This window comes from Hevea brasiliensis, chromosome 7, assembly GCF_030052815.1.
Source record: "Hevea brasiliensis isolate MT/VB/25A 57/8 chromosome 7, ASM3005281v1, whole genome shotgun sequence".
Taxonomy (NCBI): Eukaryota; Viridiplantae; Streptophyta; class Magnoliopsida; order Malpighiales; family Euphorbiaceae; genus Hevea; species Hevea brasiliensis.
The window spans coordinates 8,630,841-8,642,917 of NC_079499.1; the positions used below are offsets into that span (position 1 = coordinate 8,630,841).

At 28.6% G+C, this 12,077-nt stretch overlaps 1 long non-coding RNA gene across 1 annotated transcript; it reads left to right on the plus strand.

Annotated features, from left to right (window-relative positions):
• Positions 1 to 7,540: 7,540 nt before the first annotated feature.
• On the plus strand, positions 7,541 to 11,634 carry LOC110633341 (uncharacterized). Its single transcript, XR_002490809.2, has 3 exons — positions 7,541 to 8,039; positions 9,490 to 9,622; positions 11,310 to 11,634. It is a non-coding gene; the product is annotated as an uncharacterized LOC110633341 (long non-coding RNA).
• The last annotated feature ends 443 nt before the right edge of the window (positions 11,635 to 12,077 follow it).

Consider the following 12,077-nt stretch of genomic DNA (forward strand, 5'->3'; position numbering starts at 1 on the left):
TTTTGTTATTTTAATATTTTTATGACTAAAACTTATTAAATTTAATTTTAAATTAATTTTTAATACTTTTTAATTAATATATCAATAAAAGTGATTTTCTCAACAGCAGTTTTAACAGCCATGTCAAACGGACCCTATATATAGTCAGTGTGGGCATTTAAATGTAATCTTACATCCAATCAATTTAGGAAAAATTTGTAATAATAAAAAATGATTTCCATTATTCATTAATTTTAAATTATTTTTTAATATTCTTTAAGTAATATATCTATAAAAAATTTTTTTAACAGCAGTTCCAACAGTAATATTAAACAGGACTCTATATATAGTCATGTAGACATTTGAATGTAATCTTACATCCAATCAATTTAGAAAAATTTTGTAATAATAAAAAAATAATATCCATTATTCATTAAAAAAATTTAGATTACACACCATTTTCGAAAGGGAAATAATGAAAGGAAGAGTGTAAGTATTTTGATTTTTTAGTTCTTGGTTTATTAGAGACTCTTTTATTCATTCTTGCAGTATTAATTCTCCGCGATCCAAAATATACTTAGATTATTATTTATTTATGTAGTTCATAATTATAAATATGTGATTATATGGTTGACTAGTAGAATAAATATAGTGAAAATTTTAGAGTATTTAATATGAATATGGATTGTGATCTATATAATTAAATTCATGTCTTGAGTTTTAATATTATTTTTAAGTAGAAAAACGCTTTTGGGTTACAAATTTTATTTATTTTATTATTTTTGTGTAAAACTTTAAAATCTATGCATAATTAAAGTCTTTTATCAATTTATATTACCCATATTTATAAAATAATATAATTTATAAAATAAAATTTAATAAAAAGTATTGCATATGTAGATGAAACTCATATTCCACCCCATGAAAATATTTTGTAGGAGATAAAATTCATTTAAATGAAACTAATCCTATCTAGCTAAAAAAACAAAAATCCCAAGTTATAGTGGGTTTATTACCCAAACCAAGGATTTGGCAACATTAATGCATCAACGCCGCACGCCAGCTTCTCCTGACAGGGGCTTCAATCAAACAATGAGCATGCAAGGTAGTGTCTCGTCCAAACAGAAGAGGTGGGTTTACAACCCAAACCAAGGATCTGGCAACATAAATGCATCAACGCCGCACACCAGCTTCCTAACAGTGGCTTCAATAAGACAATGAGCATGCAAGGTCGTGTCTCGTCCAAACAGAAGAGGTCCATGCAAAACCTACTGAGAACACAACCGTAGCAATAACCCATTAAAAGCATAGAGGAGCACAGCCATGGAAGTAAACCTCGGTAGATCAGCAGAGGTCGACAAGGAAGGGCGATGGCAAAGCTCCATAACCTCTCAGTCTCTTGTAACTTGAAGGTTTGCCGCCAAAATCAGGACTGACACAAAAGACCCCGAAGGTGTAACCATCGAGACAGATGAGACCCTCCTGTCGAGCTAATCAACAGTAACCAAAGAAACAGAGTAAAAATAGCCAACCCATTATATAAATCAACCAAAGAAATACCCTCACTATCTTGTTCTTAGTTTGCAAAAACCAACAACCACCTCAAAATCTATTTACACGCCGACCCACAGTGGGAGGGTGGAAACCCACAAGCCAAGCCAAAAAGTTGCTCCCTAACCCGGATGAGACAGAAAAACCTCAAAGAAAGCCAAATCTGCTTGGCAAAATCCTCTTTAAAATGGTAAGAGCCTCACTCCATAGGCTGAAAATCAAATAACTTTTTTCACTATTCTCTTATTAATCTTATAATTAGGAGTCTCACTCAATTTAGAAATAACACTAAAATTTTGAATTATAATTTTAATAATAATATGAAAATGGATTTAAATTTTATCCAAATCCCATTTATTATTTTAAATTTATCCAATTACAATCAAATGTATCAGTATTTCTATGCACTTTCATGAAAATTATATTTATTGGCTAAAAAAATTTTAAATTTATGAAAATTCTAAATTTAAAAATCAAACATTTGAAATCTAGATTTTAAATTTAAATCTTAAAATTTAAATGCAACCTTAAAGAATTGAGTAAAGAAAAATTATTCTCTCTGGAAAACCTGAAAGAGAAGTATGATGCCATACAAAGGTATCACGTTCATCGTGCACACTAATAAACATGGACACAATAGCTAAAACATAAACAGAATGTTTCCGTTGGTACACTAACTCAAAATCCCACTCTTAAATTATGAGCCAATATCAATTACTTCATTAGCATTACTTATTGGATTAGCATTTAGATTCATAATGGCCTTGAAAGTGTACTCATTAGGCTTCCAAGGATCTTCACTATAAATGACAATTAACCCTGAACCAACAACCCAACGAATATCTTAAGGTGCACAAAACAACAACAAATCAAACCTCTCCATGTCGCACTAGGATTGGAACCAATAAGTCATCGTTTCCTGTTTTTTACATGATATTTATCAAGTTTGTCGGGTTGCAATGATCTATTGGAGGCCAATCAGGGGATATGGGAAAGTCCACATATATATATATATATATGAGGGGTTTCCTCTAGTCATTTTTAGCAATTGAGATTAATACTTGTTTGGCATTGAGTTTTGAAAGCTAAAACTACTTTTTTGAATAAAAGTATCATTTTAGATGTTGTTGAGAAAAGTAATTAAAAAAAAAACTGTTTTATTATTTTAGTGTTCTTATGACTAAAATTGATCAGATTTAATTTTTAATTATTTTTTAATACTATTTAATTAGTATATTTACAAAAATGATTTTCTCAATAGTAATTTCAACAGTAATGCCAAACACACCCTAAGACTCTTTTCTAGGATCTTAAGAGAGCATTCCCTTATATTGGCATAGTGAATTTAGAATAAATAATTTTACAATGTTCATTAGCATAATCGAATCTTGATTAACAAGAAAGAGGAGTTTTCATCATTATCAATTGGACTAATTCTTTTAGTTTTTATTGAAGATGGTTATAGAAACTTTATCTAAAATTTTCAAGATGCCCCATGTGCTTACTTTGCCATGGTCTAGCAATCTCTTTTCTTTGGTTTTGTGCAAATTAATTTTGATAATGCATTAAGTAGGGGTGTGCAAACGGTTGGTTCTGTTTCGAACCGAACCGAACCAATAAAATAGAAAATCAAAAATAAAAAATTTTAAAAACGGAACCAAACCGATTAATAAAAGAAAATCGAATCGAATCAAACCGATAAATATCGATTCAGTTCGGTTTTAAACTGATCAAACCGAATTTTATAAAATTTCATACTTTCAACATTAAATCTAAATAATAAAAACATAAAAAAATAGAAATAAAACTAAAAAATCTTAGGGTTGATTCGGTTTTCTTTGATTTCCTTGATATATATATATATAATTTCGGTTCGGTTTAATTTTTTTTGTAAAAATAATCGAACCAAACCAATTAATCAAAATTATCAAAAATTATAAATTAAACCGAATCAATTAAACTAAATTGACTCAATTAAATTTAATTTTTTAATTTAAACCGAAATCAGCTCTCCCCTAGCATTAAGTTTGTTCCTAATGGCAGAACTACGGGGCCAACAGCGCCCACTGCTTCCCCAGCCAAAAAAAAAAAAAAAAAAATTATGAAGCTTCCGATAATTGTTCTTGTGTAGATTGATATTGCCCCTAACCAGACTAATGCTGCACACTTACTTTAATCTATTTTTTTTAATATTAGAGTATAATCATTGTCACAATCTTATTTTGTCATATTTCATTATTTAAATTTTTAATCAAATAAATTTTCACCCATTAAAATAACAAATCATAATTAGTTATGCGTACATATATATATACTCGTAACAACTTAAAAGTTCAAGATCTCAAGATTCCACTTTCTTTCTCATCCATTCTCTATTATTATTATTATATTTTTTTTACTATATTTCATAATTAAAATCGATAATTTTATTTATAGAATTTTTATTAAATTTTGATATTTAAGTATATATGCATGAAAATTTTGGTGAAAAATTTTATTAATTTTTAAAGACTTATATTTTTATTTTAGTAATTATATTCATGTATAAACTTTAACTTTACAAAATTTTTCTTGAAATTTGAAGTTATTACTTTTACAATTGAGATTTTTTTTAAATTTAAAAGTTATTTTTTCAAATTCAATTAAAAATAATCACTTATTTTTTAAAAGAGAAAAAAATTATAAAATCTTCCACTAATATTAATTTCCTGATTTCACATTTGTCTGTATAAATTTTTTATGAACTATTTTTTTAATTATAATTAAAATATTGATTTTTATATAATATACAAAATTTATTTATTAATAATTATAAATTAAATTAATAAGTATAAATTATAATTAAATATTATTTACATTTTATATATTTTTTTACATTTTCTGATGTCACATAATAAAAGTTAATTATCTTAAAAAAATATAAAATAAATTAAATTGAAATAAAAAAACAAATTTCACTTTTTTCTATTTTATCAGTCTCTTGATTTGGTGAAATCATGATTCCAATCATTGATGATCTGAAAAATTTATGAGGTTTAGCTATTATTTTTTATTTAATTTTAATTGAAATTTATATTTTAAATTTTATTATTTTAAAAATAATTTTAATATCATTAAATTAAAATTCTTTTATAATTAAAGCATTATTAATGCGATCCTGATTTTGTTAGTTTGGGTTAGTAGACTACGAAAGTAGAATTTTGTTGGGAAGTAGAAAAATATTCTTCTTTCTATGTTATGAAACCAACTTATTAGGAAATAGATTATTTTATTTTTCTTATATAAGAGAAGTAAATTACTTAGGACGAATTTAGTAAGTTTCATTTCTTTAATTAAATATAATATAATTTTTTAATTTATTTAAAGTGATTACTTTAAGGCAGTACTACTCCATTTAAACTAATTTATTCCCTATCACCAATTCGGCATTTACTGAACTTGCAATGCATGTATTCTGTTTTCGTTCTACTTAATTTAAAACCCTTTGACTCTAGAGTACTTCTCTAAAGCTCTAGCTTTCTATTGACTCCTTCTCGCATCTCATCTGTCAGAACTATATCATCTGCAAATATCATGCACCAAGGGATACTCTTTTGTATATGTTTCGTTAATTCATCTAAAACTAATGTAAAAAGGTAAGGGCTTACAGCTGAACCTTGGTGTAATCCAATTGAGATAGAAAAATCTCTTGTGTCCTCTCCCACTGTGCGCACAATAGTAGTTGCTCCTTCACACATATCTTTTAACACTTGTATATACCTAATAAATACCCTTTTTATTTTAACACTCTCCATAAGACATCTCTTGGGACACTATCATAAGCCTTCTCTAAATCGATAAAAACCATGTGTAGATATTTCTTCACATTCTACATCAAGCTTCTAATGAGAAAGATCGCTTCCGTAGTTGAACGATCAGCCATGAAGCCAAATTGATTGAGAGAGATAGAAGTGTCATGACGTAGTTGATTTTTCACAACTCTCTCCCACAACTTCATAGTATGGCTCATGAGTTTAATTCCCTTATAGTTTTAACAACTTTGTATATCTCCCTTATTTTTAAAATATGTACTAAAATACTCTTCCTCCATTCATCAAGCATTTTTTTGAGTTTAAAATCTTATTAAACAATTTAGTTAACTGTACCACTCTCATATCTCTCAAACACTTCCACACTTCAATTGGTATTACATTTGGTCTACAGGCTTTACTCACTTTTATTCTCTTAAGTGCTTCATTTCCTTCTAAAGATCTAATCCTTTTAGTATAATTCACATTTTTTTCTATTGCTTTGTAGTCTATATTCACGCTATTACCACTTTGACTATTGTTAAAGAGATCATCAAAATAATTTCTCAATCTTTCTTTAATTTCCTCATCTTTCACTAATATTTTTTTTTCTTTATTTTTAATGCACCTAACTTGATTGAGATATTGACATTTCTTTTCTCTCCTCCTTGCTAATCTATAAATATCTTTATCCTCTTCTTTAGTTCCAAGTTTCTCATATAACTTTTCAAAGGTCTGCGCTCTTACTTGACTAACTGCTTATTTTGCCTCTTTCTTTATATGGATTCTCTTTCTCCATTCTAAACGATTTTGGGTTAAATCCTCGGAAATGTGTAATGCTTCTAGGTCATATTGTACTACTCTTCTCCAAGTCAGTTTAGGTTTATCCCTTCTTTTTTTTTCTATCCCCTTCGTATGTCTACGCTTCACATAACTAAACCACCTCAATCTCAATAAAATAAAAAACACTAACATTAGTATATTATTATTTTTAATTAGAATGATTATCTATAACATATATAAATTTATGAAGGGGAAGGGGACATTAGCTTTTCCTAAAATGCCATTCATTATTTATAGTATTACAAATATAATGGAAAAAAAAAAGAAATATAATTGATAAATCTCAAAATACTTTCCAAAAATCTTTGAGTTTTTTCTAGCCGGGTTATTGCAAACCACAAACCATCCACTTTTGTTTGGCCTTGATCTTAAAAGATGAAAGGAAAGATACACAGCTTTTTTATATTGATTTCCCATAGATGATGCCACTAATATTGTTCTTGGATTTTTCTTGTAAGTATGAACCTGCAAGATAAGAGAGAAAACACTAGGTAGGTTGCCTTGGATAACCCCTTTGATGCTTGAATCAGTAATTAGAATTAAGATTGAGAATAATTGACTAGAGAGAACATTATGCCTGATCATGGAGGCTTAACACTTACGTCAGTTTGTAATTTGAAACGACTTTTGAAATGGAAATTAATTAAAACAAGTCAAATATATTAGAAACTGATTAGCAACATATTTGAAACTAAAATTAGAAATGGAAACTCATCCGTTTCTAAAGTATGCATCAAAATTTAGTGACAAATTTTGCATCGGTTTAGAAACCGATTAGAAACTGATTTTTGTCAGTTTTTTATTTCTTATATTTAGAAACCAATTTCTTTCGGTTTCAAAAGTTAAGGTATTATTTGCAGGCCAAATTAGAAATGAACTGATGATTTTCGGTTCCAAAGTTAGATTTACTTTACTTATTACAAGCCAAATTAGAAACTAATTCAGTTGGTTTCTAATTCCTTGATTTAGAAACCGATTCTTTCGGTTTCAAAAGTCAAGATAGCATTATTGAATATTTAGGTGATAGTAGAAACTGATTCTAATCGGTTTCTAATTCTTTGATTTAGAAACCTATTCTTTCAATTTCAAAAGTCAAGATAGTCTTATTGAATATTTAGGTTATATTAGAAACCGATTCTGATTGGTTTCTAATCCCTTATTTAGAAATTGGTTATTTCGGTTTGAAAATTTAAGATAGTGTTATTGAATTTAAAAGTGATATTAAAAACTGATTTTATCAGTTTCTAATTCATTGACTTATAAACCGATTGTTTCTATTTCAAAAGTTAAGGTAGTATTGTAAAATTTGGAGGTGATATTAGAAACCAATGCTTATCGATTTCTAATTTCTTGATTTGGAAACTGATTGTTTCGGTTTCAAAAGTTGAGGTTGGATATTGAAATTAGGGCTTTCTCACCAAAAAGAGTAGTGCATCACTCATCTTTTTCCTCTCCTTCAAACACAACTCGCTTAAATGTCTCTCTGAACACCAGCAGCTCCATCCGAATCCAGCTTACCCTTAACGCTTGCCACCATCTCCACCTTTCATGCTCCGAAAACCCAACTCTCGTACATCACTAGCTCCACGCCCTTCATCCTTCCTATCCAAACTGACCGAAGCCCAGCACTTCTCAAATAGTGCATCACCATACCCATTTTGTCACAACTCATAAAACCCACATAAAACTACAACACCTTCGAAGTCACCCTCACAAAGTTTAAATCATCTCCTTCGATTTTCTATTTAGTCATAATCTCAGTCCCGAGGGCCACATAGAACTTCACTGTTCTCAGACCCACCTACGATGCCCCACCTTTGAGTGCTCACTCCTCCAAGGTTTCCTCTGCTCCGCGCAACTCCTCCTCGTGTCTATTAGGTACTCACTCAGCTGAAACAAAGACCTAAGCTCCTCCATTACCTTCAAACAAATTTTAGCTGTTGCTTTTGTCTCTGATTTCAGTTTGGGCCTCCGAAATTTTCTTTTTCCCTATCTTTATTTTTGCTTTAGGTGTTTATGTTTTTTTCCTTCTTTAAGCTATCTAAATCACAGCTATCATATTGTAACTAGGTAATTTTCTCTGGAATGTTAAATGAATGCCTATTTCTTGAGCTTATTTATCTAGCAACGTGCAGGTTGAAATTAGAGATTAAAGTTAGCATATTTTTGTTTACTGGATATTAGCTTTAGAAGTTTGTTTTGCTGCTCTTTTACTGGTTTTCTTTTTATATTTGTTGCCCTTTGAGATTAACTCTGGAGTTACAGGTGTTGCTTTCAGACTTCCTTCGAGGTTTATATCTGATAGTGTTCTGATATGGTGCAATATTTAACTTATTCAATTTGAATGTGGGGACAGTGGAGCCAAGATGTCTTTAAGTTTTCAAAATAGTCTTGTTGGGTTTTTGGGCCAGTTTAAGTCACCTAATTTTCTGATAAAATAGATGTGTTGAAATTTGAATATGAGTAGAAGACAGCTACTCTGTAAACTTCATATGTGACAGTAGGTTGTTCTTTATTTCATAGCTTTTTGCTCTAAGCTTGATTTTCTGACATTGGATCTTTTTTCATTTTCATATCAACACCATTCTGTGGTGTGGTCTTCTATACTGCATTTAGGCATCATGTTTCCTAAGAAATATCACTTAGTTGTTCTTATCAAATATGTGATCATTTCTTCTTTTGAAAGGTGAGACTGAAAATTACTTATGAATAAGTCTTGTTAAAAGCGTATGTGCTTTCATTTGGTGTTTGCATTTGTTATCATGGATTCAATAGACCAATTAAATGAATGCTTATTTATTGTTCAGTTCATGATAGTTTTGAAAGAGAAAAAATCAAAGATTAGAGAAAGTTTCTAATTCTGTAGATGCAGAAAACTAATTTTGTATAACTAGAATTCTCCTTGAAGAGCTAACCTTCCATATCACAATAAAAAGTGCTGAAAATTGAAAATATTTATATTGATTGCATAAAAAAAAAAATAGATTGCAATATAAAAAACCTAGTTTGCAATAGCAACAAACCTAATTTTCCAGTAGCAGAAAACAAATTATGCAGTGGTAGTACCTACTCAATACATTAAATATCTTGCAACCTGTACAGTAGAGAATTTAACTTCATAGTTGTTGTTGCATATATATTTGAAATGGGGAGAAAGATGAAAATCAAATCTATTGGTCTGTCAGGAGACATGTTAGGGGTCCCATGAAGGTGCTTTTGTTACTGTTCTGCTTCCTCTTTTTCAATTTTTTACTTCTTTCTTCCATTAACACTATTTTGCACTAACTATTTACTTGAATAGTATATTGAATTGATTTATTTCTTGCAGGAAAATGTCTTTTAAGCTTATGGCTTTACGCATAAATTTATTAAAGAATAAGAGATAAGCACAGGTGAAGCAGCTGAAAAGGGAATTGGCTCAATTGCTAGAGATTGGCCAGGACCAAATTGCGAGAATTCGGGTATGCAGAAAGATTTGTATTACAGTATTAGTACAATTAATGCTTATTCCCTTTTTTTTAATTGATTTCGTTCACAATTGCTATTGATTCTTGATCGTCCCATGGTTTGCAATAAGGAATTGAGGTTTTCTATAGTATTATGCTGTTCTGCATGCTATGCTATGCTCTTTTGAGGCTAGACTTATAGTATTTTGTCTTCTCTCTAGACTAAAGTTAGAATGAAATTTAGAACGAAAAATGAATTTTGTATTGAGGATGGCAGTAATTATAGGTAGAATGAGATGCTCGGAAGTTCTAACACTTTGCAATTCTGCTTCCTGATGCAAAAGAAGCAAGCAAGAAAACATAGTTTTTAGTTTCAGTGAAAATTTATTTACCATGGATTATTGTATTCTATGCAAGCATTGTAGCATTTTGACTAATAGTTTAATTAGGGTATTGTATTTGTAGTTCATTAGATGATCAGTCAAGTGTTACTGCAGTGGTGAATTAGATCTAGAGAGTTCCTGCAGTGTTCTGTTCATATTAATGGTTTATCTGTTAACCTTGCTTTAATAAAATCAGTCCTTCATCCCACGTACGAGTTCAACTTTATTTAATAATTAATATTATTATATTAATAATAATATAATTATTAAATGTATCTTATAATCTAAAAGATTAAAAATTCAATAATAAATGTGGAAAAACCTAATACTCTATAGGGTTATTAATTAATTAAATCAGTATTCTAAAAAATTTAATTAAATCAGATTCTAGAAGAGTGTATTTTTTATCCTTTCAAGGCTTTAGTAAGTGAAAAATTATTACAGCCATCATCTATTCATCAACACTAAGCAATAAAGTAATAATTACCAGTATGACAGGATGGTATTCTAGTGCAGCAGTTGACCTTTACTACTTGGTTTCCTTATGGATTTGTTTTTATCCCTATTTCGCAATGCATTCATTCTTTACTAACTAACTCTTTGTTGATGTTTGACTTGGTTTATGATAGGAAAAAAGTAATTGATAATTACTTAAAAGTAAAATTTTCTATATAAAAAATAAAATTCATAAAAAACTTCCTATAATAAATTACTCAATCAAGTGTCGGTTTAGTAGAATTTCTTTTGAAATTTACTTTTATTTTATTTTTTACTTTTTAATAATTAATTTAAGGTATTTAATAACTATGATATTTTCTATAAAAAAAACCTGGGATATTTTAATTTTGAAAAAATAATACTCACCAATTAAAATTATTACTAATTTGTCTCTTGCAAGGACAAATAATAATGATTACTAATTTAGATTTTTACTGATAGCCTTTTTGATTCTTCAAAAGTTAGATTAATGGACTTTAATTTTGAGAAAATTATAAAATATTTTGATACACATAAAAATTGTGTATTAAAAACCTGTGTTTTTAACTACTGAGCCCTTACAAACATAACTTGTAATGATTCGCAACACTTTATGAATATTTAAGGGACTGAGTTCTTTATAATACTTCATTCATGTATGCTGCTGTCTTGGTACGGTGACTTTTGAACTGATTTTATTTTATTATTTTTTTTTATGGTCATGAGTGGATAAATTGCATGCAATGTCAAGTTGATCGTGTTAAACTTGCGTATTGGGGTTGGATGAATTCATGAGTTTCTTCATATTTGGTTATAGCTTATTGTTTTTATTGTTTATATAGGTTCTCCTAAGATATCCAAAGAATGCTTGTACTAGCTCCTGGCATGGCACACAGCCATACCAAATCATATGTGTGATCAAAGGGAAGGAAGTTTGAGAGAAGGAACAACGGGGGATTTAGGCTTTGAGTTGTTTTTAGTTTCAAATTGTGAGGTAGTCATTTTATTTATGACTATTATGTCCAAAATTTCGTTAGACTCTAAGTTCTGGAATTTGTTTATGTTATTTCCCCTTTGGGTTATCAATTACCCATTTGAATTTTTTATGTTATTTTGTTTTTATAATATTTTATTTTTTCATATAGTACATTATTATTATTATTATTATTATTATTATTATTATTATTATTATTATTATTATTATTATTATAACCCTTCACCGTGATATTTATATATAATATTAATTGATATTTGACATCGTAAATATTGTGACATTGAGCATTTAAAATTAATAATATATTATATGCTTTAATATAGGAAATAATGTGTCAAATAAATTAAAAAAATAAAAATTTTTACCGTAATTTGAAACAGATTAAAAACGAAATTTTCATTTCTAATTTTAAATGGAAAGCTTTCGACTTCAAAATAGGAAGTAATTTATTTTTGTTTTATTATGTTTAGTAATGGATTTAAAACAGAATTTTTGTTTCAATTTAGAAATCGAATGTATTTTGGTTTCAAAAATGTTTTATTTTATTTTATAAGTTAGAAATTGATTGGAAACGAAAATTCGTTTTAGGTTAATAGAAACCAATTGGTATCGGTTT